The sequence below is a fragment of the Myotis myotis genome, unplaced genomic scaffold (genome assembly GCF_014108235.1).
Source record: "Myotis myotis isolate mMyoMyo1 unplaced genomic scaffold, mMyoMyo1.p scaffold_m19_p_6, whole genome shotgun sequence".
NCBI classification, from domain to species: Eukaryota; Metazoa; Chordata; class Mammalia; order Chiroptera; family Vespertilionidae; genus Myotis; species Myotis myotis.
The window spans coordinates 60,897,983-60,922,806 of record NW_023416368.1 but is presented as its reverse complement, the minus strand read 5'-3'; positions in this window follow the sequence as shown (position 1 = coordinate 60,922,806).

Genomic DNA, 24,824 nt, shown 5'->3' with positions numbered 1-24,824 from the left:
AAATTGAATAATTTTTTGTCAACTAAACTTCAATTTCTTCATTAGAAAATTAGGACAATAGCACATATTTCTCAGAGCTGTAAGAATGAAATTATAATCTTTATAATGCATTTAAAATATCCATGTTTATAAGCACACACATATTTTAACAAACAAACATCCTATATAATAAAAGGCTAATATGAAAATTGACCGAATGGTGAAACGACCAGTCGCTATGATGCGCACTGACCACCAGAGGGCAGATGCTTAATGCAGAAGCTTCCCCCTGGTGGTCAGTGTGCTCCCAAAGGGGGAGCACTGTTCAGCCAAAAGCTGGGCTCACTGCTGACAAGTGCAGTGGTGGTGGCGGGAGCCTCTCTTGCCTCTGTGGCAGTCAGGCATCCCCCGAGGGCTCCCGGACTGCAAGAGGGCGCAAGCCAGGCTGAAGGACACACACCCCCAAGTGCACAAATTTTGTGCACCAAGCCTCTAGTATTTTAATAATCCTAGAAAAAGGGTAGTATTACTTTTATTATCATGGTACTGTAGATATATAAACTGCCTTACTATGCAAAGATTCTATGCCATATATATATATATATATATATATTTGATTTCAGAGAGGAAGGGAGAGGGAGAGATAGAAACATCAATAATGAGAAAGAATCACTGATTGGCTAGCTCCTGCATGCCCCATACTGGGAATCGAGCCCACAACCCGGGTATGTGCCCTGACCAGAATCGATCCGTGACCTCCCAGTTCATAGGTCAGCGCTCAACCACTGAGCCACACCGGCTGAGCAAGATTCTCTGCTTTAAAATAATGTCTGCCAATCAAGTTCCAAATCATACCAAAGTACAGTAAAGTATTGCTTGTGGACATTAAGGAGAGGCAATCTAACACTCTCATACTGACTGTATTACTGTCCTTTTTTTTGCTATAATATTTACCATAAATTTAGTGGCTTACAGTAACACAAATGTTTTATCTCATAGTTCTGAATGTCAGAAATCCAAAATCAGTTCCACTGGCTACAGCTGAGGTGTTGGCAGGACTGCTGATTCTGGAGGCTCTGAGGACACAACCTGTTTTCTTGCCATTTTCAGCTTCCAGGGGCCACCTACATTCCCTGGCTTGCAGCCTTTTCTTCCATCTTCAAAGCATGTCACTTCAGCCTCTGCTTCTGAACTACATCTCTTTCTCTAACTCCAGCTCCTGTCTCCAGTTCCTGTCTCCTCCTATGAGGATTGTTGTGATACTAGTATCAGCCAACCCAGATAATCCAGGATAATCTCCCCTTTCTGCTGATCCTTAACTTAATCATGTCTGCAAAGTCCCCTTTGCCATATAAAGTAACATTCACAGGTTCTGGGAATTAGGAAATAGGGGGTTGGGGGGACATTATTCAGGCTACCACATCTACATAAGACATATAAGAAATGCCAATTTTAAAAATTACAATGTAATAAAATACACTTAAAAGAACAGTTCTGAGTATAGTCCAAACAATATTCAATCCAGAAGCAAGTCAGAATCCTATAGTGGCAGAGGCATTGTAAACATGAATGTGAGGCCTTAGCTGGTTTGGCTCAGTGGATAGAACGCCGGCCTGTGGACTGAAGGGTCCTGGGTTCGATTCCAGTCGGGGGCATGTGCCCACATTGCAGGCTCGACCCCCAGGAGGGGGCGTGCAGGAGGCAGCCAATCAATGATTCTCTCTCATCATTGATGTTTCTATCTCTTTCTCCCTCTCCCTTCCTCTCTGAAATCAATAAAAAAAATTTTTTTAAAAATTAATGAGTTACTAATTTATCTTAAGTATTAAATATCAATCAGTAAAAATCTTGTGATTGATAAAAACTAAAACAGAATTTCTCTCTCCTCCCCAACACTGACAAAAATAAACCTTCAGCTAGATATTAAATTTATACAATAGATATTTGAGAAATATTTTTCCCCAAAAACTTCAGAAGAAAAAGGAAACATCCATTTTCTGGAAGGGATCATGGAAGGGTTTCAGACTGTCCCAGATTCTGTAAATCCCTAATAATCAGTGACAGGTGGCAAGGTGAGAATCATATGAAAGAGAGGGAAAGACTGCAGAAATCACACTATGGCAATTTTTCTGAATAAATAGAATATGAACCACTCCCTAGGAAGACATGACAATTTCTCCCACAACAATGTTGAGCTTACAACAGTCAGTCCATCCACAGTCCATACAACTAGAGCTCCAGATGTGAGTCACAGCAGACCTTCTGGAGCCTCCTCTGCTAGGGAATGTCTGCTCCTTGGACTGTGAGCCAGAGGGGCAGTGAAGACTTTGATGCCTGCTGGGAGCCTTCATGATCTCTCAGAATGACTAGAAATACAGTCATGTGCCACATAATAATCTTTCAGTTAACAAAGGCCCACATAACCCTCCAGCTAACAATGGAACCCATATAAGACAGCAGTCCTATAAGGTTATAATGCAGCTAAAAAATTCGTATAGCCTAGTGATGCTGTGGCTATGGTAGAGCAATGCATTGCTCATGTGTTTGTGGTGATGCTGGTGTAAGCAAACCTACTGCACTGCCAGCCATATAAAAGCATAGCCCATCCAGTTACAGTAGTGCGCTATTGCACCTAGGTTTGCGTGAGTGCATGCTAAAATGTCTGCACAACAAAATCGCCTAAGGATGCATTTCTCAGAACCTATCCCTGTCATGGAGGAGCACGTGACTATAGACAGAGGTCCTAAGCGGACAGTCTGGGAACGGCCAATGTGGTTGAGGCGCATAAATGCTAACAAGTCACTGGCCAAGGAACATTGGATCTTTGCACCAGAGAAAGAATTAGAAGACAGAAGAGACCTTGGCTGGGTTTAAGAAAAAACTGAGATAAGAAACAGAAGAGCAAGAATTTCAAAATGAGACTTCCTAAATGGAATAGCTGAAATTAACTTTACAAAAGTAAATGATGTTTTCCACATGGTTTTTCCTTTAGGGACATAGAGTGAAAAGAAAGTGTAAGCTGATGGTACTCTTGGTAAATGGAAAGTGCTGGGCCTGGTTAATTTAAGTAGTTTATCATTTAAGCAGACATCATTAAGGAAGGAAGTCAGTGAATAAGATCATCAAGTGGTAAAACAAGCTGTAATTAGATGAATATTATTAATATCATCCCAAGAAATTGACATCTATATTCTGGCTATTAAAACAAGTTCATCATTGTGCATGAGACAGGAAATGCTATTGAGTAATTATTGTTTAAGAATTGGCTTTTAGACATTTGGCAACAGGATATTTAAAAAAACAACAACACAGAAATGTTCTGAAAAAAGCTCCAAAGGTCACTTAGCTATTTCCATGTATTTTTATAGCAGTGGCATTTTCTTCAAAATATTTGGAGGAAGATATGCTAATATATTCTAATATCTGAATCCATTTAAGAAAGGAGTTTCTCTAATTACTCCAGAAAACCGAACCTTAAATTACAAAAATAACCCTTCGTTTTCTCTCGGAGATTCCAAGCAAACATTGCTAGTGCAATACGTGTATTTAATAAAAAAGCAATTCTACTCCTCTGCACCCAGCTGTTACAGAATGATGGGGAAATGTGGACATTCGCATCCTGCCTTAATGCTCTCTATCAGCGCCAGTGAGGTGTGTCATTGTGTATGTGGTCATTCCGATTATGCTCTATTCATGAAGTGATGTTCTGGAAGGATTCACTCTTCCCCTCGGTTGCCACTGTTTTCAGTATTGTTATCTGATACATTTAAAAGCTCTAAACAACCAGGAGGTCTGTCGGAAGTGAGACCCTTCAATTAGGTTACTACTTCTGCCACATGCCAAGAGAGATCCCTTAGCTGCTTCCTCTGTTGAGAAGAAACATTTTCAAAAGTGTGTGATGCCCAATCAAGCTCATCTGAAGACCTTATTCCTGATATGCAGTCAGTAAACCATGACACCTGTAGTCCATATCCTATATAATCCTATATAATAAAAGCCTAATATGCTAAGTGTCCGGTTGTCCAGTTGTCTGTTCAACCAATCAAAGCATAATAAGGCCACTCAACTGCTCGATAGGATGTGCACTGACCACCAGGGGGAAGACACTCTGACTGGTAGGTTAGCTTGCTGCTGGGGTCTGGCCTATCAGTATTGAGTGAGATGGGCCGGACATGCTCTGGAGCCCTCCTGTGGTCCCTCCCCAGCTGGCCAACCTCCCATGTCCCTCCCCAGCCCTGATCGTGCACCAGTGGGGTCCCTTGGCCTGGCCTGTACCCTCTTGCAATCCAGGACCCATGAGGGGATGTCAGAGAGCCAGTTTGGGCCCAATCCCACAGGCCAGGCCGAGGGACCCCACTGGTGCATGAATTCATGCACCAGGCCTCTAGTTCTATTATAATAAGGTGAATATACAATTTAACCAACTGTATATGCAATGGAATATACAAATTATTTCTATGCTGCAATTTCAGCATACTGTCTGTGGTATGAAATACATGAGGCATTGTCTAGACCTTATTTTTTTATAGCAGTGAGATATTTGCTTTAACAATGTCTATTTTTTTAAAAATATATTTTATTGATTTTTTACAGAGAGGAAGGGAGAGAGATAGAAAGTTAGAAACATCAATGACAGAGAAACATTGATCAGCTGCCTCCTGCACATCTCCTACTGGGGATATGCCGGCAACCCAGGTACATGCCCTTGACTGGAATCGAACCTGGGACCTTTCAGTCCGCAGGCCGACGCTCTATCCACTGAGCCAAACTGGTTTCGGCAACAATGTCTATTTTTTAAATTATCCTCATAAGAACTGATAGTGCTATAACCTATGTGTTTACATTTAGCTAACACCTGTAAGTCCATCTCTCTGGGAAACACAGGTCACTAAGAAAATGACAGACTGTTGTTCTCATTTCAACTGTAGGAATCCCACCAGGCCAGTGTTGCTCAGTGGTTGAGTATTGACCTATGAACCAGGAGGTCACAGTTCAATTCTGGTCAGTCAGGGCACATGCTTGGGTTGCAGGCTTTATCTCCAGTAGGAGGGTGCAGGAGGCAGCTGATCAATGATTCTCTCTAATCATTGATGTTTCTCTCTCTTTCTCCCTTACCTTCCCTCTCAGAAATTAATAAAAATATATTTAAAAAATAAAAATAAATAAACTGTAGGAATCCCTGAGAGTGGGGCCCAGAATTTAGACGTTTAGCAGTTCTACAGGCGATATGATTTGCATCAAACTATGCGAACCACTGATATTTTTAAAATTAAAAATGGCATTATATCAGAGAGTGTCATATTTTAGTAGCCCATGTGAGTACGACCCACAGGACCATTTCAAGAAATGAGCACACCAGGCAGGTATTAGGCACCTGTTTCAGCAATGCTTGCCCCAGCTCATGTCATTAACTGTCCTTGCATGATCATTAAGAGCATCACAGTGAAGACTTTGTGACCCACCGAGCCACTGGCTTGCCTTCCACTGGCTTTCTCTGCAAGACAAAAGCTTCTAGCTTTATCCAGTAGGAAAAAAAAATCTGTTCTTTTTCTCTAGGTTTTGCAATCTGTTTAACACAGCAGGTAGCTACTTGTAATACTTCCCAGGGCAAAATGGCTTCTCAGGCATCTGCCCCCCTGTTGAGTGAAGGGGAAGCCTTAGTCTCCAAAGAATCCATAGCAAACATTCCTGGTATTTGGAGATCTTTATGTCTCTGTTATTTCTGCGCTTTAAAATGGTTTGAGAGAGAACTGCTTGAACAAAAAAAAAAAAAGAGAGAGAGAGAGACAAAATAAAATACCATTGTACATCTGTTATATGTGTTCATACTCCAACAGAAACAGGCTTTATTCAAACAGCATTCTACAAAATTGTGGCTCACTGTGTATGCAGTAGGTCCTCGGGTTGCGTCGGAGATCCGTTCCTACAGCGCGACGTAAGGTGATTTTCGCGGCAAGTCAGAACCCACCCACATAAGCACCTACGTCACTCACGTGGAGCACATACACAGCAGTAATGAAGTGAAACAGTAAAACAAATTTAAAAGAAAGATAACAATTCCTGACCTTTACTTGTGGTAAATAAATAATAAAAAACATAAAGCACATATGTACATACGTCGAAATGACAGAACTTTTTTTTTTTATAAATAAATGGGAGATGGCGACGTAACCATGAAAGGACATGTATCGAGTCCAACGTAACGGGATGACTGCCTGTATGCATCACCAGAGAGTTGGTGACTAGATTTCTCAGCTCCACCCAAAGAGTTGGCCTGAGATGAGGTTCTGCATTTCATTAGCCCTTCTAAAAGATTCTGATCCTGGGAGTCCCTGAATGTGCTTGGAGAGACAGTGCAGTGAGTGGCCCTCTGCACTCCTCTCCCTGCTATGGGAACCACAATTTCCATCGCAATGACCATTTTCATACACGTGTTTATAATAACAGCTGAGAGGGTTTTCTAACTATGAATTTTACAGACACAGAAATACTCAGTGGAAAATACCTGAACCCATGATTGGTAGTAAACCACATGTAGTTTACATTTAAGTAGGCCTGGAATATAGGACTAAAATATATAGTAGGTGAGCAAATTTTAAAAAGGCTTATATAGAAAGCCTTTTCTAAGGAGCAATGAATAATAACTAAAAGCTATGGACAGCTATGTGTAGGATTATCTCTCAGAAATACACAGACTTTGAAACATGGAATCCTGCAAACACAGGTCAAGAGTTCAATTTTGTTTTAAAATGGCCAAGTCCCTACTGTCTATTTCCCTGTTAGAAGAAAACAACAATGTATTTCACACCAGAAACATCTAAATGAACAATAATTGTTTTTGTTACTGCTAATATCGGAGGGACATGAGTTCAGGGAGCCTATGATTTTTATGAATGAAGGTTAAAGCCATAAGGGAGCTCCAGGGAGCTCCACCTCCATCAGAGTCCTTTTACCAAAGTTTACTGACACACAGACCCTTAAGACTAATTGGATTGGTGCCAAAACCGGTTTGGCTCAGTGGATAGAGCGTCAGCCTGCAGACTGAAAGGTCCCAGGTTAGATTCCGGTCAAGGGCATGTACCTGGGTTGCGGGCATATCCACAGTAGGAGATGTGCAGGAGGCAGCTGATCGATGTTTCTAACTCTCTCTCTCCCTTCCTCTCTGTAAAAAATCAATAAAATATATTTTTTTTAAAAAAAAGACTAATTGGATTGGAAACCAATCATATTTTACTCCCCACAGAAGGTCAGAAATTTTATTTTATAACACAAAGTAATAACTACTTAATATTTAAATAGTGATTTGTGATTTATCAAAAGCTAGTTAGTTAAGACAGGGAAAGAAAATATCAGAGAAATTATATGACAGGGAGTTTGAATAATAATATTTAATATTGTTTGGTGAGCAACAGAGACATAAAATTTTGCTGTGGCTAGAAACTCATCTACTAATAGTATTGATGCCATCTCAGCTGTCCCTCTTTCAGGTCTAGCTTGGGGGAAATGGGACATTAGAAAGTGAGGAATGTAACTCCATGCCAATACAGTCTTCTACCGCCTCTCACTCTCCCATGGGGGTTCTGAAAATTCTTATTTCAGCAGAATTCCAAGAACTCCACTCCCACGAACAACGGAGGAATCCCACTCGTGTACTATGTACTCCTCCAGCAGCAGAATCATCTACAAATAGCTGTTCCTCTCTTCCAATTATAATAGATAGATAGATAGATAGATAGATAGATAGATAGATAGATAGATAGATAGATAGATAGATGATAGATTGATAGATAGACAGAAATCCTACCAGACTGCCTCAGTTTTGTTCCAGTTGTGCTCTGTAAAATATAATTGTTAGAATCATTGCTCACACATCTGAAAAACTGCTGATGAGGATATATAGGCTCTTGTTGCATTCACACTTGCCATCGTCCCTAACAATCCAATATTTCAGGGGTAAAAAGCCTATTAACAGTAATTTCACAAGAAAACAATTTAGCTTACATAAATCATGCATGTGTTCTATTCTGTTTCAAACTTATATGTGGCCAACTTTTACAGACCAATAAATGGTACAAGAAAAGGTACTTCCAGGTATGTAAAAGAAAACATTTATTAAATATAAGCTGGATCTGAGAAGTAATGAGGGCAGAAACGAGGTTTACTTAAGATAAGTCAATTTAATTTAAACCAATATGAACTAATTTTATCTTTGTGAGAGGATTCCAGGGTTCATCACCATGGCAACTGAGGTTCCATCTCACCTGGACCTTCTGAGAAACTACAGAAAGCCTCTCAGAAGTGCCCACCCATTCCCACTGATTGAGGGATTCCCTAAGGGGTGGGGCTGAGAAGCTGTAAGGCAGGGCCCAAGAGACATGTAATGATATACCTTCTGAGAATCAAAGTATTACTCATCAGAGTGCCAGCCCAAAGAATGAGCCAGCAACACCACAGCAGCCAGTTTCTCACTCTCACCAAACTTCAGTAAATTTCCTAATGGACCTCAGACACTGACTGGAAAGCAGGCAAAGAGGGAATTCCAGGCATTCTCCAACGTCCACTTGACTGCATCCCCACAAGTAGGGGATTTCCAATATGTTGCCTAAAGTATATAACCACTTTAAAATGGCAATACATACATATATATATATATATATATATATATATATATATATATATTTCACTTTGAGTATCCCTCCATTGCTAGACAGATTCAACAAAAATTCTAGGCTAATCCACAGAAATACAGTTAATTTGGTTAACAGTATACTTTAATTTAAAGACATTTCTAAAACAACTGGCCACCATTTGTAACATTTCCTCTGGAAGAAACATATTCTGAGTTTCATCCACATATCAATAAGAAAAGAAGCTAATGCACAATTAACTGGTTAACTCAATTATATGCATATGACTAGATATCAGATGCTTTTCAGAGTAACAATTTGAAAAACAAAGGAGTTTGTTTCTAAGTAGAGAGAGGTTTCAGACTTTCCACTATATTCTCTCCCTATAAGAGGGATTTCTTTGTAAGTCAGAATCACTCCTAAGTCATGGGTTGCTTATGTTCAGAAAAGAGTTACTTTTGTATGAGTGCAAAGAAAGGGGTTGCCAATTTATTATGTTTAGTTAGCACAGTGGTTCTCAACCTTGGCTGGACGTTAGAATCACCTGTGAATCTTTTTTAAATCCTGATTTCTGGGCCTCATCCTCCGAAAATTCTGTTTCTTTGTTATGGGGTGGGGCTACAACATTAGTAACAAAGAAACAGAATTTCCGGAGGATGCGGCCCAGAAATCAGGATTTTAAAAAGATTCCCAGGTGATTCTAACGTGCAGCCAAGGTTGAGAACCACTGAGTTAGCACAAACTCGAATTTACTAGCTATTTGAATCACTCTTTGGCTTTCACTGTTGCTACTAAGTTCTACCTCAAAAAGGAAATAGGCAAACTGTCTCCAAACCATATTGTAAGTAATATAACTATTTAGTAGAACCTGGCTTCTTTCTGGAACAACACTTTTAAAAAAATTGAATAGGTTTAGAGTTAGCTGGACTGCTGAGGAACCTGTAGGCTATTACTACTAAGTCTAGTTTTGTCACCAAGTAATGATCTTGCATCCCTATGCAACTATTTTTGTAATTGGTGAAAAATAATGACCCGTTTCAGTTGACAGTTATGGTGGAGTAACTCACAGTGGACCAACATTATCAAGAAGAATTAGAAAAGACAGCTACAAGGGAAATTTTTTCTTAAAAATTGTTGGAGAGCTTCTAAAGAAACCAAGACTAGCAGCTTCAAGATTCCAGATGGAGAAAGCATGGAAGGTGTAAGCTGAGTTTTTGAGGGTGCATCTTCCCCTGGGATGAAGAATGGGGGAATTTGCCAATCTAGACACAGCGAGAGGCTGAGAGCGTGCGCTCTGCCTGCACAGAGGACCACTAACATGTGATAGAGAATCCAGCAAAAATTTCGGCAGTCTTGTGGGGCTAAAGAAAAAAAAAATTAGAGACAGGGGGCACCAAGACCCCAGTGAGAAATAAATGATGAAACACCAAGCTGACCCACGGGCCTGGTTTCACCCACATGACATTTGCTGATGCCTGAAGTTGCACATGAGATTGGAGGTGAAGACTCTGAGGAGAAAGCTTCTGAAAAGAGGAACAGGATTCTCAGAAGTCTTGCCAGGATTGCATTTAGTACTTGTGACTACACCAGTGGGAGGCTCTGCATATCTATGCCTTGGCAAGCGTGGGAGCCCCTGCAGTAGAGCCTACTAGATCAGCTCAGTCACTGACTGGATTACAATAACTGGCCACTGCTCCATTTATCTGCCTGGCAGAAGAAATGTTGACAACTCTTTGGGCTTGGCTAAATCATCTGGAGTCCCTACAATTTTCATACTGTGCATAATTACAGAAATCAAGAGTAAAGAGGGACCCTGGAAAGAAATTCACAATAATCCAATTGTTGGCATTAACAGACAAAAATTTTTAAATAATTTTGATTAGCATGTTCAAAGTAAAAGGGGAAAATAGGTAAATTGGCATCCATTGAAAAGAATGAAATGCACATTTGAAAACTGAAAAAAAAGACAATAATTAGAGTAATAACCCACAGATGAGCCAGAGAGCATACTAAGCATAATGTAAACGGTTATAAGTTAACTGGAAGAAAAAGTCAAAAGGCCCTCGCCAGTTTGGCTCAGTGGTAAGAGCATTGGCCCATGGACTGAAGGGTCATGGGTTCAATTCCATTCCAGGCCATATACCTCAATTGCAGGCTCAATCCAGGCCCCTAGTAGGGGCACATACAGGAGGCAACCAATCGATGTGTTTCTCTCACATCAATATTTCTCTCTCTGTATCTCCCCCTCCCTTCCACTCGCCTTAAAAATCAATGGAAAAAATATTCTCGGGTGAGGATTAACAAAAAAAAAATCAAAGGAAAATATTCAAACAAGCATAGAAAGAGTGAAAAATTAGTGAAACAAGTATAAGAGGAATGTTGGGCACAGTGAAATCCTGTGTTAAGTATATAATTGAGGGCTCAGAAAAAGAAAGAAGACAGAATGGAGTAGAGCTATAGATCAAGATTCCGGTGAATCTCATGTGATGAAATATATCCATTCACAAATTCAAGAAGCTCTGCAAGTTCTAAGGAGGATAATTAAAAAGAACATCATAGTAAAACTGAAAAAAAAGAAAGACATATGAAAACCTAAAATCAGTGAGAGACAAAGACACATTATTTTCAAAGCAACAATAAGACTGACAGGTTAGATAGGAGCCAGAGTCAAAAGAATAGCAAGTTTAAAAAAATAAATGCCAAAAAATTCTATACCCCGCTTAAATATTCTTGAAAAATGAAGGTTGTACAAAAATATTTCAAACATAAAAAATGAGAGAATTTGTTACCAACAAACTTGCAGTAAAAAAGATATATAAGACCCTACTTAACACTTTTATAATTTATAATAAATGAATTGCCACTAATAAAAATATCAGATGTTTAAAACAGAAATCACAAACTAGACTAACCTCTATATAAATTTACTTCTTTATCTGATAACACTTAGAAGTTAAAAGTTAACTAACAGATCATATCCATTAGATAGTTCTTCCTATATTTTTGAAATCACGTTTGCACATTAGCTCATTTACTATGCACCATTCCCTGTGAGAAAGGCTGGGCAGATACCATCTTTATTTAATGTAAAATGAAACCACTACTCAAGAGGTTCAGAGATTTGTTCTTCATTAGATGACAAAGTCAAAACTAGAACACACAATGCCTACCCAGTACTCATCATTCTGACATGGGGAAATAGAAAGTGAAGCAGTAATATCACAAAGGTCCATTATGCTGCGAAATGTGCCCAATATATAACAAAAGGATAATTTTACCTTATAATGATTTTGTCTCAAATTGTCTTCAATTTTATTTTTTAAAACTCCATTAACAATATTATCTGAACCCTATGAATAAGATATCATCACACTCCTGAATATTTTCAGTGATCCCATTAATGTTGGCTTTCACTCCTAACGTAATTCCACAAAGCCAAGACACCAATACCTTTCAGCCAAAAAGGTTTTACAGACCAATTTCCATATCAAAGGCCTACACAAAAGTAAAATTGACAATGTTTTGTGATCCATATTCATCCTTAAACTAGAATTTGAATTACACCATGGAAAAGTCCATAAAATAACCCTCTGATGGAGTTCAAGATATAATTTTTGCCTCAAGGAAGGTGAAGAGAATCTCACTGTATCAGAGGTCCTACAGTATCTGTTCAAATCAAGCAATTGGGACAATGAAAGCAAGAGGTCACCAAATGGAATAAACGTATTCTACATACACAATCTTCTCTTGAAAATCTTCCAGTGTTCTGACACAATACTCTTTTCCATGACTTTGAAACATCACTATTGCCTACTCTGGACAATATACCATAGTTCTGTTTTTGTCTTACAAAGCAACTCCGTCCTCTTCCTCTCATCTTTTTCAATTAAGAGTCCTATTTAATGAAATATTTGTGAAATACATTAAAGATCATTATGAGAATATGCTCTGGTATAAGGACATCATTTTACTTTATGTTTTTAAAAATAACATTGTACTCTTATCAACTGTATCAAATCAGATGGATTTGTAAGATGCTTACACTTTCTGAGGACAGTCCTTACACTTTCCAGTGTATGTATAGTGAAGTACCAGAGCATTTTTTTTTTTACCTTCTTGGCAAAATATTTTTGAAATTAAAGATTTCAGACATAAAATGTAAGCTGTTTTCCTTAATGTACATATACGGGGTAAAGCATGTTATTGTTAAAGAAAATATCATTTGCCAAAACCATGAGCCAAATACCCCATACTTCCTGCTTTCTTGGCTGATTGTCTAATTGAAATTATATATATTTTACATTAATGTTTATTTTTATGTTGGATACCCCCATCACATAAGCACATCGGCAGACTGTATGTTCACTGGGCTAGTTTCAGAATGAAATTTTATTATAATACTAGAGGCCCAGTGCACAAAATTTGTGCACGGGTAAGGTCCCTAGCGGCTGGCGGCTACCGGCCAGGGCCTCCCTTCACACTCGCCTTGGCCTGGAGCCGCCCACTCACCTACTCACCTACTCCACCATCCTGTGCAGTTCCGCTCTCATCAGGGCCCATCAGGACCATTAGTACTTCCACTCCCCCCCCCCCCCCCCCCCCCCCCCCCCCCCCCCCCCCCCCCCCCTCCCCCCTCCCCCCTCCCCCCCCTCCCCCCCCCTCCCCCCCCCCCCCCGCTGCCAGTGCCACCCCCGGGTGGTCAGCGCACATCTAACTCCCAGTGGCTCTAACTCCCACCCACAAGGACAATTTGCATATTAGCCTTTTAGTATATAGGATTTCAGGAAAGCAGCCAGCATGAGCAACAAGTTCTCTAAGAACTTTCATGTAAACTCCTTAAGCTTTACTATAAAGAGTTGAGTATAATAAAGTCAGAAAAAAATAAGACTTTTGAAGACACAGGTGGAACCTTTTGTGATAAGAAGTCAGGAAACAGATAATGAAATAAAAAATTATTTCTGAATCACAAGAGAAAATGTTACTGCTAATCCCAGAAATCCTGGGTAAAGATAAGCTCCCCTTGGTGGCATTATTGGACCCAACAGAATAGAACAGAATCAAACACCTTAATTATGCAACTCCCGGAAGGAAAGACAGCATGTCAAAGCTACAGTGAACTTTTCCAAAAGCAAAGCTGATATGATACCCTCTGATACCCATTTTAGCTAATCCCACCATTTATATTTAGTAAAACCTCCCTTTACTATCTCACCCAGTTCCTCCTTACAAGGATTTCTTATTCCAATACTTTTCTATCATGTCTGTTCTGAAAAGACCTCAACTTTATCAGAAGAGCAACCACTGACCAAAAAAGTTTACTTTTATACTTTTGTTTTAGAAAAGCTTCCCTAGGATTACCTACCTTTAAACCAAAAGAAACAATCTAAAAGAAAACCAGTAAGCCTTCTTAAGATAAAGAAAATAAAATGAACTTTGAATTGTGACCATGATTGTTACTTTCTTATACCCTAGCATTATGTTAGACGCTGGAATACCAAAGCACCAAGAACCTCCTTAATATTGTGGAATCCGAATATGACATAGCACTTAAAATTTTTAAGATTTTAGAGTGCAGTGGATGAAGTAGCAATCTTTCATTCCCTTACACCTTTTTCACAAAGTGTTTCTTTTGGAAATAAGCTAACATTTAAACCCAATATTCCAATAGTTATCGCCACTTCTCTGTGATGTGAAAATTGGACTTTTCCCAAACAGAAGGAATTCATTGATAAAACGCATGTCGAACCGCCAGGTAACGAGGCGGCGTGGGTGTTGTCAGCACTTACATGCAGCACACTCTAAACTAAGGTACCTGAGCGGGTTCTGAATCTTTTCTCTTTAGCCTACAAAGCTCTGGAATAGAACAAACACAGGTCTCAAAAACATTTAGCAAGCAAACCTCTTCCGGAACTACTACATAACCAAAGAGACTGCCGGGAAGACGTGGATCACTCTAACTGCATGCTGACATGCCCCACACTCCATCCACCAACAACACATAATCCTCGAAAGTGCCTCGGAAACCAGAGTGGGGTGGGGAAGAAGGGGAGACGACCAAGAGTGAGAATCCCAAGTTTGCTCTGTCATGCATGCCACCTGGGGACAGAACTTGGGCTCCATCTGCCTCGCGTGGTCCCTTCCCTTCCTGGAGCTTAGGAAGCTCTCCCCGCGCCTGGCTAACGGCGACACTCACCCGTGGGCGCAGGACCCTCTGGCGGCTGAAGTTCCAGCGCTCAGTCCCGCCGGCAGCAGGAACACAATGGCATTCCTCGCCCGGGTGGGCGGGTGCAGGGGGCCCGGACCCCACTCGACAGTAGCGGATAGCGATAGCCGGAGTCAAGTCTGAGCGCATCAGCGCTAAACCCGAGACAAAGGCTGCCCTCGGCGGCCCGCGGCGCGCGCCCTCCCCGGGTAGCCCGTGCCCGCGCCGCTCCAGCCCACGCCGGGAGCTCCCGAAGCGGCTCTCATGGACTCCGCGTTTTGCGAGGGGTGCGGCTCCGGGACGAGTACGGAGCTGGTGTCCACAGCGCGCCGCGCACTGGGATCCGCCGGGGATGTCTGGCGCGCAGGGCGGCCACTGGCGGGCCAGGAGGGACAACTCCCCCGCGCCGCTGGCTCCAACAGCCTCCACTCACCCAGAGCGGCGCCTGCAGGGCGAGCCCGCCGCCCGCGAGTGGCGTCCCAGCGCCCACCACGAACCCCAGCCGGGAGCCTCGGCTCCGGTGCGGACCCACCAGGCAAAGGCACCTGCTGCTGGGGCTCCCGGGACTGGTGCTGGTGCCCAGCCCCGCTCCGGGTCAAGGACGCAGGCGCCTGGGACGGCGAGCCCAGGAGGGTGCGGACTCGCGACGGGTGTAATTGAATGATCTTTGCAGTCACTCACCGGCGGAGGGCGAAGTCGCTCAGGCGGCTGCGGGGCTGCGCGGGGCGAGCACTCCCCGGCGCAGGCATCCTCCCATCCTTTATCACTAGCGGGCGGAGCGCTCCTCCCCGGCTTGCGGACGTGCAGCGGGGTGGCGGGCAGCCCGGCTCTGGCTCTGCTTCCCAGCCCTCTCCCTCATCGCCTCCCCTCCCCTTCTCCGTCCCCCTCTCGGAGCCGGCTCTCACTCGGCTTCCATGATGTCATCCGGTGGAAATCTGCCATGCTCAAAGGCTGGAATAATCCAGCGCTCACGCGGGGAACAGGGCGCGGGGGCGGAGGCGGCCGCGGAGCCTTTAGGCGCGCGCACCCAGAACCTGCCGGGTCAGGATAACTGGGGTCAAGGACAGTCCAGAGGCGGGGGAGTGCGCAAAGGTGGCTCTGAGGGGGAGTGTGGGCAGGGCGGGCGTGGTGGGGAAAGAGCCCAGGACGAAAAGTGCGGTGGTTGCTGCAAAGATTCCTAACTTGGCGTGTAGTGAAGGTAGGGAGAAAGTTTCCTGAGCTTCTCCGCGGCTCATGCGACCAGCACAGTGATGGACACCTTAAGTGCGACCCGGAGAAAGACTAGAAGCCCTGGGACTCTGGAGCCTCAGCTTCGGTGAGAAAGTTTAGGATGTCTAGCTGACGCCAGGTAGCCTCGATGAGGAGCAGCTGCAAGGATGAAGAAAGACGTGGACTGTTTATGGGCGAAAGAATCTGAAACAAAACATTGTCTTGTTTGGTGACGGCGGGAAGGGGACGTGACGACCTGTGAAAGTAACATGGAAAAGATAGCTGCCCCCAGGAGAGAAGCCAAGAGCAGAAATTCACCCGTGGCCCTAGCTTTGTCCTCCTTCCCTCCACACCGAATACTATTGGGTGCTCTGGCCGTGGTTTCCTCCACAGTAGCCTCACCCGAGGATTGCCATAGCTGAAACCACTTAAGTCATGAGGTTCAGTAAGAGCTGTGAAAGATGTGATGTCAAGTCTTTTTTGCTTAATATTCTTTATAATATCAATAGATGCTTTATTAGAGAAACAGCCCCAATACTTTGGAAGATTCCCTTGTACCAATGGACACACCCCCACAAACACACACTAGCTCTGAGATCCAACCCTGCATCAACTTAGGGCCGCTTCATGTAAACAAACAAACTCTCACTGTTCAGAGAACACATCCCAACAACTGATCCCAATCTTATCAAGCTTTGCTTCAAGGAGTCTCTTGAGGTTCCCAGGATTACCTACCACTATCGCACCTGGAAGAAACAGGTTGCAGAGGAGAGCACCAACACCCAACCCAATACGGATTAGGCAGCTTAACTGAGCGGCCTAGGTAGGAACATACAGGCTCTGCCAGAGGATTCATCCACCATCATCTTTTAAGTATAGAGACTAGAAATGGCATTTGTTACAAATACTGGAGGCCTGGTGCACGAATTCGTACACGGGTGGGGTCCCTTGGCCTGGCCAGCTATTAGGGTTGATGAGGAGGAGGGGCAGTAAGGGGCTGCTGGAGGTTCTGATGGGGCCGGGGGAGGTTGGCTGTGGGAGTGCACTGACCACCAGGGGGCAGCTCCTGCATTGGCGTCTGCCCCCTGGTGGTCAGTGCACATCATAGCGACTGGTTGACCAGTCGTTCGGTCGTAACTGTTGCTTAGGTTTTTATATATATATACTAGAGGCCTGGTGCATGAAATTCGTGCCCAGGGGGGGTATCCCTCAGCCCAGCCTGCACCCTCTTCAATCTGGGACCCCTCCGGAAATGTCTGACTGCCGGATTGGGCCCGAAGGATTGGGCCCAAACCGGCAGTCAGACATCCTTCTCACAATCTGGGACTGCTGGCTCCTAACCACTCGCCTTCCTGCTTGCCTGATGCCCCAATCACTTCTGCCTGCCAGCCTGATTGCCCCCTAACTGCTTCCCTGCCAGCCTGATGATGTCTAATTGCTCCCCTGCCATCCTGATTGCCCCCAACTGCCCTCCCCTGCCAGCCCAATCGCCCACAACTGCCCTCCCCTGCTGGCCTGATCACCCACAACTGCCCTCCCCTGCTGGCCTGATCACCCACAACTGGCCATCTTTGTAGCGGCCATCTAATGTGGCCATTTTGTGTGACAACGTCAAGAGCGAGGGCATGAGGACCACTTAGGCTTTTATTAGTATAGATTAGAGACCCGATGCATGGAATTCATGCAAGGGGCTCGGCCCTCGCATCTCCAGCTGCCTTGGTCCTCACAGCGCTGGCTTCATCAGGAAGATCGTTGCACTGTTCGGCCATTTAGTAATTTGCATATTACACTTTTATTATTATAGATATAGATGGGTACAATTAGAAACACCTTAAACTTTGTAAATACAAAGAGAAGCACTCAGTATAATGTCAACTTGAAGGCTAGTTTGTTAATTCACTATGAAATTATGAAATCCACTAGGATATTTTTTAGGGGAAAGTAGTGTGAAAAAGCAGGATCAGAAATTAATTTTTTAAATAAAATATCAAAAAGGCCATAGAATAATGTAGGAAACCTAGAAGTGTTAACTTGGCCCTGGCCAGGTAGCTCAGTTGGTTAGAGTGTCCTTCCTATAAGCCAAGGTTGCTGATTCAATCCTAGCTCAGGGCACATACAAGCAAGAATTAACCAATGAAAAGCATAAATAATTGGAACAACAAATCAATATTTCTCTATCTCTCCTCTTCTTCTCTATCTAAAATCAAAATGAAAATAATTTTAAAAAACATTAAAATGTTAACTTGCATTTATTTATTTCAAATTAAAATAATTCAGGTTGCTCAGTGGTTGAGCATCGACCTATGAATCAAAAGGTCATGGTTTGATTCCTGGTCAGGGCACATGCCCAGTTTGCTAGCTCAATCCCCAGTGGGGGGCATGCAGAATCATTGATGAATGATTCTCCCTCATCATTGATGTTTCTATTTCTCTCCATCTCCCTCTCTCCCTGAAATCAAAACAAAAATTTTTAAATATATTTTAGGTATCATTAATATGTATTACATCTTATTAGTATATATTATAAAGATATGTTTAACATCCTTGTCCACATCCTTCCTTAAAAAAAGTGTTTAGCCCTAGCCGGTTTGACTGAGTGGATAGAGCGTTGGACTGCAGACTGAAGGGTCCTGGGTTCCATTCCAGTCAAGGGCACATGACCAGGTTGCTGGCTTGATCCCCAGTGGGGGGCGAGCAGGAGGCAGCCAATCAATTATTCTCTCTCATCACTAATGTTTCTATCTCTCTCTCCCTCTCCCTTCCTCTCTGACAAATATATTTTTAAAAATAATAATATAAAAAATAACTTTTTAAAATTTTAAGAATAGCCTCTTATCCTTTCCTACAAATCAAAATACAAAGGAACATTTAAAATGCATGAACAACTTTTGCAGGTGAGTGTTTTTTAATATCAAAATAGTGAAGACTTTAAAAAATCAGGGCAACTAGAAAATAAACTAGATTTTTAAAATCTATTAGAGGTAAGAATTTGGTATTGTAAGCAATGGCCATGTTTGAGAATAGACAAATGATCTAATTGCTTATAAAAAAGTAATTAGAACTGTTAATGATGCTGTTCCAAGGATAGAAGAAGGTCAAGTTGTAAACCTTCCTTCGTAGATTGCTTCTCTTCTGCTCCATCTATCTTCATTGCCTCTGTTGATCTTGCTGTGCTTCAGCATTCTCTGGACTAATGTGCAAGTATGGAGACAAGAAGGTCATAGGAAGTCAACAGATCTGGGGAACTTACACAAATAACCAAAAAGATCAGAAAATGTACCAGTATCCCCCAGTTTTAAAAAAAATCACTGCTCTAAAGGATTAAAGAACCTATATCATGTACACTTAAAACTTGCACAATGTTATATGTCAATTATCCTATATAATAAAAGGCTGATATGCAAATCGTCCCCTTGACCGGGAGTTCTAGCGGGAGTTCAACCAGTTCAACCAGGGGGTGGGGCCGGCCAGCCAACCGCCTGTGGCCCCTCCCTCCAGCTGGCCTGGCCAGATTGGCACAATCAGGGTGGGCCGGCTGGACCCCACCCATAAATGAATTTGTGCACCGGGCCTGTAGTATCTAATAAAGCTATAAAAATTTCTTTAAAAAACCTATATCTCTTACTTTAAGGATATGAAATGCATTCATTTATTTGATCCTATGTAAAAGTCTTCAGTTATATGATTTTGGCATTCTTTGAGAATTAAAAACACTGTGCTATGTGGCCTTCACTGTGGCCCTTGACCTTAGCAAAGTAAATGTACTACATCTCTAGGAAAACTTCTTTCCCAGTGTATGCTAACCACCAAGATCCTTGCCTGTGTCATTGACACTTCCCACTTCCAATGCATGCTTTTATCTTTACTTCCAATGTTTAAGTCATGCTGTTTGAATATGTTAAGATATTTTTATCCAAATAGATGACTATTAATAACTAAAATAAAATATCCAATTGTTACAGTCTTTAAAAAAGATAGTATCTGAACTCATACCTTACAAACCTAACTTATATTCTGACCTTGTTTACATGATGAATATATTAAGCCTTGGAATTGAAGATTTAGAGTGGAAATATTAACTCTGCCTCAATTATTGATGCTCTGCTGCACTGTTTTCATACTGATACATGATTCTCTTCACAAAAACAATGAATGTTTTGGTGAGGGAAAAGAAGCTCATTTTAATATTTTTCCTTGTGGATTTCACAAAATGAAAAATTTTTATACTCTGGTTTTTATCTGAATTAATAAATTCATTAATAGCTAGTGACTTTTTAAAAGCAAGTTTTCCTAGATATGAATTTAACGGTTGGTAAATAATAACTAATACGTAAAACTAATATTATTAAGGCCTTATAATGTGCCAAATACTGTGTTAAGTGCTTACATGTATTAATCTATTTGATCTTTAAAATTTCCTCATGACATGAATGTGTGATTAACCTCTTTTGAAGATGAAGAAACAGATACCTAGAGAGGTTACAAAAACAGTCCAGGCAACTAAACTAATAACAAGTCAAATTTAAGATTTTATTTTATCTGCCTAAACATGTAGAGCCTGCCCTCATAATAGCATGCTAGTAACTTTCAGATAATTTTTACTATGAAAAAATGGTGAGGTGAACAATATGCTTTTGTGAACTCTGCCATCAGTTACTAAATCTATCATGAACTTTATTTTCATTATCCCTGTTAATAAAAAGTTTCCAAAATTATTTACAAAGAATACCCAATAAATTTTAGTTTCCTATCTATCCTTAAACAGTATCAGACATAAAAAAAAATGTGAAATGATTTTGTACTTGGAGACAGATCATTGTAAAATGAAATTTAAAAAATAACCATAAACTACTAATTTAAGGAAAGATAAAGACCACTTCAGCAAATATAGTCTCAGTACAGTTAATCCTTTAGTGGATCTAGGAAGGCAAACTACGTCATCCATTCAAATGAAGGTTTCTTCCCCGCTGTGAATATTAATAAGGAAAAGAAATCATTTTACATATTGTATTTCAAAGGCCCCATATGTTTTTATCATAGAAATAATATTCCCTGGGCACAGATGTATAACCAGGCTTCTTTAAATAGAAAAGGTTAGTGTAGATTTTTTCAAAATCCTTTTTTAGCTTACGTTTTTGATAATTGGCTGGTGTTCAGCAGCTCTGCATACAAGGGTTTTTTGAATGGACTTGTGAAAAAGGTTACAAGGTACACATAACAGATTTTCATTCTTTCAGGGTATGCTGCTAATCTAGCTCTTTGTATTAATTTCTCTCTTATGAAATAAACAATGTAAACAAATAATGGAAATCCTTATATTCATAAGATACGTTAGCAGGCATAAATTGATTTATTGCATACATATCATCTAAATGAATTGTGATTTTTATGCCAAGTTTGTGATTGTCACAGTTCACAAATTTCAATTCGCCATCTAGCCATCACCATCTACATGGCGCTGGCCAGCTAGTGTCATTGGTAGGTGTCGAATCTTTGCATGTTGTGGTTCTCACCTCAGCCAAAGCCACTTCCACCTTAATACAATGTTATTTATCACCCTTCCCCAAAAGTTATTTTATTAATTATAACATGCCATGGTGAAGTAGTCTCAAAGAAATACAATGCTATCTCAAAGAAAAAAAAGAAAAAACAATTACCCTGAACACGACCTATTGGTTGATTTTAGAAACTACTGGTTGAATGAATGAATATGTGATTGAATCGTTGTGATGATTAAGTAAAATAATTGAATATAGGTAATGATTCTTGGCATTTAACATCTTACCAATTACTAATACAGCATAGATTCAGGGACTAACTGCATCCTAAAACATTTTATTCATTTACAATTAAAATACAGAGTATATAATGTAGTATTTTATATACTGTCCCCACTCGAGTCTGGTTCAGCACCCTGAAATCAAGCACAGCAATAATACTGAAATATATGAAGATTCACACCAAGTCTAATAAAAAAGCCTCATGTCAGTTCAGAGATTTCTAGATTTTAGAATTTGGACAAGTAGTTGTGAATATTAATAGTTAACATTTATTAAGTAGCTGCTATGTGCACTACTCTAACCACTTCACAGGTATTAATTAAGCCTCAACAATCCTCTAAGGTAGGTACTATTATTATTATTTCCACTTTATAGGGGAGAAAGCTGATGCACAGAGGGTAAGTTACTTACTTTATTTGGCTTATGGACCAAAATAAGTCTGGAAGGATTTTTGTTAAACTTTATAAAAATCAATTGTATTAAGTTAAGGATAATATAAAGATAGGCACTGGTCTCAGTAGGAAAGGAATTAAGATATAAGCAATGAAAGAAATTACCCAAATTAGTAACATGTTTTATTAAGTAAAACATTTCTAGAATATTAAAAACACCATACAATATTTAAAATTTAATAAACTGGATTAAATATTTTCAACCAATATGGGTAGCAATGCAGTATATGGAGTTCATACATTCAATAAAAAACATCAAGACCTCAGTAGATGAGAAGGAAAGAGATATAAAGAAATCACACACACACACACACACACACACACACACACACACAAAAACCCAGTTGTAAAAAAAAAAAAAAAATGTGAGAATTGAAGTCTAAAATTCAAGTTTAAAACGGAGATACAATTTTTCAAGTAAAGATTTTTATAACTTGTAAAACATGCCAAATACTTGAGGAATTCCAAAAGCCACTGAGGTAGTGATTTGATTTGTTTAAGTCTACTATAGAGAAATAACAAGTACAGAGGAAAAATATTTGTCCACAAAGATGTTCATTACGAGTAATTTATACTATTAAAAGGGGGGGGAGGGGACAATGCTTTTAAGGGTCATGGCATCAATAAACAACTTCAAACAAATGAAGCAGAAAAAATTATTTGGGCCGAACAATAACCATTTTTTTTAACACACTGCTGAGTCCAACATAACTGTCAAATGTTATAAAATTATAGTTTTGTTTCCTAATGTCACATTAATAAGCTCTCTATAGTTGTTGCCAGGGAATCTGAGACCCTGAAGCCATATATCCAGGCAGGATAGTTTTCTCTGCAGTTGTCCTGATCGGGTGGGAGGATAATTTTCACTGAAGAAGTATTTTTTCACAGTAAGTGATGACTAGCTGTGAAATTGTTATGTTACACTGTGGACCTGGATGCTGTCCCTTTCTCCAAATAAGTTGTTAATACTGCAACTTTACAGCAGTATTGACTTTGAAGCCTTTGGGAATTAGATTAACCCAACTAGACTAGAGTATAATAAAAGAGCAATGTTAACCATTTAAAATAAACCTCAGGCAAATTATTGACCACCTTTCCTAACTCCAACTCCAGCCCTTCTTCCTCTTTGCTCTGTCTTTTGTAATCCTTTTCTAGGTAAACATTTCCACCTTTCATCCAGGTTTTCAAGCAGGGAATCTAAGTATCACTACAAGCTCTTCCCTCTCACTTGTACCCCATTGGAATAATCACTATCTCAAATATACACATACAACTATTTTTAACCAATTATCCTATGTTGATTAAATAGCAGCTCTTTTAAAACATGACTGACATTATGGTGACAGTCATAATATATTTTCAAATAAATATTTTATTATATGTATTGGTAGAGTTCTCTGGGATATAAGTGACATAGTCACCAAGTCCTATGGATTCTACATCATAAAAAAGTTCTTGTATTTATTCCCCCTTCTCCAAACTCATTTCCATTACCTCATTTAGACCCTTTCCATCTTGTGCCAGCTATTTTTGGTTTGCCCCCTAGTCTAGTCTATATTCTTTGTCTTTCTCAGTGTCCCAGAGGGTTGACCTCTAGGAAGTTTTCCTTGCATTCTAGCTTCTGGTTGGGTTTGGTTGGGAGGCACCAGGAGGATTTGAAGAGTGGGAAGAGATTGAATTGGGTTTATATTTCCCCCATTTCATCTGCTCAGGTGTGGTTGTGTAGGATGCTACTTTGCTTCATGAATACAGCTTCTCCCATGAGTCCAGCCCTCAACCAGGCTCTTGTGATATCTTAAGAATAGTAAGGATCATAAGGCTATAAAGAGTAGTAATGGCTTCCCCCTCTTGCTAGTGCCAACCTTTTGGTTGCTTTACCTTTACCTACATCTCAGTAATTATTTCCTTTACTAAAATCTCAGCAGACTGTACCTTCTGTTTCCTATCAATACACAGACTGATATATGTTCCTTCTCCAAACCACTGAAATGGCTTCTAATTGATTGTATGCCTACAGCCTCCTTGTCTTCCCCACCATTTCACAAAACATCCTTCAATGATGCACACAGCTCCCTTTCTCAAATGCAAACAGAGCAAAATCTTCACTGTTCTGTATTATCACCAGTAATTTCCAACTAGAGTTGTTACAAATGATCTAAGAATACTTTTGCATCCAAGAATTTTCTGTGGAATAATCAGTCTCATATATACACACACTAGAGGCCCAGTGCACGAAATTCGTGCGGGGGGGGGGGGGTGGCGGGAGGCGTGGGAGGTCCTCAACCCAGCTTGTGCCCTCTGGCAGTCCGGGAGCCCTCAGGGGATTGACTAATGGGTTTTAATTTGTGAACCATCTATAAGAAACTGATAGCTGTTTCTTGGGTGTGTAGTTAAGATTCCTGCAGGCATAAAAGTGTACAGCAGGTTAAGAGAGCTTTGCTGGATTTATCATTAGGCTGTGGACTTGGGTCCGGAAGACTGTTTCAGCACCCTGGACAGCACACTGAACAAACAGACAAGGGCTACTTGATTACTCAAGGGTTCCTTGGGCAAAGAGGTACAATAAGATGAGACC